We start from the raw sequence: 2,500 nt of genomic DNA on the forward strand, positions 1-2,500 counted from the left end.
CTGCGTCAGATGCAGTGTTATGAATTACGATGAGACATGACCGATAATATGATAACGGTAAACTAAAGAAACTGCAAGACTTCGTTTTTAGTTTCTGATCAGCGATCGGAGTTTTACGTTGAGCGTTCGGCCAATCCGTGGCATTAAATGGGGCTGGGGCATATCTTATCACTTGTTTGCAGGATGAATGGTATGATCGGAGACAAAACCAGTAATGTAACTGTTCCAGATATTTGCTCTAGAACATCTTACTCTGCTTAAACACCATCAGGAATATCATAGTGCTGTTTGCCAGTACACAGTGCTAGGTATATGCTAAACAAGTTACAGCTTAGATCCTCTTAATCTGAGTGGGGCTAATCTGTATGTCATCACCTTCAGTCATGTACTACTGATGCCAGTATTCGTCGTTCATCTGTCAAGTGTGTCACATACTGGCAAAGACGGCTGCATGCATTGTCACCAAATTTCATGTCAGGATGTGGAATTACCGGATGGCGAATCATGTAAAAAAAAAAAAGAAAAAAAAAGAAAAAAAAAATATATATTTTTTCTTTCTTTCTTAATTTTCGCTAACATTGGACACTAGCTGTCATTTTTGGCAAGGAGAGTGTAGTACAGAACAAATTATTAATCGAAGTGATAGTGATTATCTAATTGGTAAAAATTCTATATATTTATGAATGTTCATCCATTTGAAAATTATTTCAATTGTTCACTCTCACATTAAACAATATTGAAAGGCATATGTATTTTCACGTTTTCTGAGACCAGCTGGTGTCACTAGAAAAAATGGCCTCAGGGTTTTATATAGCTTAGGGCCAAGTCTAAATCCGGCACTGTCAGCACAGCAGAACTTCCATGCAATAAGCCTTTATCGCACAGTGAAATGGATTCTGCCTTCCAGCTCTGCTGTAATTTCCCCCGCTCCCTCCCAGTTCCTGTTGGACCTCTTCAGCGGATCTTTGGGGCAGGGTCTACGGTACAATGATTCTCATCTTTAAACTGGCATGAGTGCTGTCTTACCAATGATCTAGACCAGTTTCTTTGACCAACTGCATCTGAAGGATGAAGGATGAAGGAAAATCATCATCATCAAGATGAAAAAAAAATACGGACAGCATATGAATATACAAAAAAAAAAAAAAAATTAATGAACCACAGAAACCCTTGCAAGGATAGAAACTATCATACGGAGAAAATATATGAAACTACTTTGAAGCACGGCATATTGAAAAGGAATGCTAAAAGGACATGCAAGTCAAGTAGGAAGCACACTTGGCATATTTAAATTCTTCAAGAACAAGACTATGGTTATTCCTTTCTAAAGAAGACAAAATTTTCCTTTTGTTCTTATTCTTAGCAGCAAGTCCATTGTGTTTTGTTCAAAAGATTAAAGTTTTAGAATCTTGCGGGGTTTCTTTCACCTGTCAAGTGAAGACTACACAGTTTCTGTATATTTACGAAGTACTTAAAGCAAATTGGCCATAGACCTATTCTTCCGCAGTTTTCAAAATGTTTGACTCCATAAAGAATGAAGTTCTAATAATTGCTATACAATCTCAATTAGACATGGGCTTCTTTGAAAGTTCATACTTTTCTGTATAATCTGAAAGGTTGCGGTCAATAAAACCACTTACTGATATGGCATTCTGATAGCGGAGGCAAAGAACTGCATTAGTCGGTACTGTTCCTACTATTCCTCTGACAAAGGTGGTTATTAAATTGTGGCTCACAATTGTTCAATAGTACTTTTCACTCTAACAATACCCTTAAATGGTACTCAGTTTTACCTTAACAGAAATCCCTTAACTTTTGAAGATTTCCTTTAATATTACATATTTTCAATAACAGTATATATATACTTTTAAAATATTGATTAGTTCCTCTTCCTAAGCAATATGCTAATGTAGTTATTGAAAAACTTTTAATGCTTTTTCAAGTTTTATTTAACTTGAATTTTATTTTATATAGAATGAAATTTCTATTGTGTTTTGATAATCATTTATACTTAAAGCTAGCTGAACTTTTATTTTTGTTCATTTTCAAGTGTTCCCAATAGCCGAAATATTTTTTGGCATACGTGCTTAGGGCACTGGTCGCAGGTGTGACTGTCCGCCGTTCAGCAGTGCCGCCCCACCACCTTCGTCTTTTGATAGCACCTCCTTACCGTAAGTTGCACTTTTAAGACACTCGTATTCTGTTAATACATCTATCTTTTTCAGGAATTTTAATCATAACTTCAGATATTTATGTATGTTATTGTTATTGTCTTTTGTGGCATGCTAGTTCGAATATTTTAATTTCTTTACTTCATGAACACCCTGGTCAAATCTCTCTAATATATCTGTCAGTCAAATGAACAAAATGTTGTTTCCAGTGTGCATAGATTATATCTACATGCTTGGACTCTGAGCTGAGTTGGAAGAAAACTCAATCATGGCATCCTCTGCACGGCCAAAGTTGGTTTATTCAGTTTTCTTCTACTATGGCAAATGGC

This window comes from Penaeus monodon, chromosome 1, assembly GCF_015228065.2.
Source record: "Penaeus monodon isolate SGIC_2016 chromosome 1, NSTDA_Pmon_1, whole genome shotgun sequence".
NCBI lineage: Eukaryota > Metazoa > Arthropoda > Malacostraca > Decapoda > Penaeidae > Penaeus > Penaeus monodon.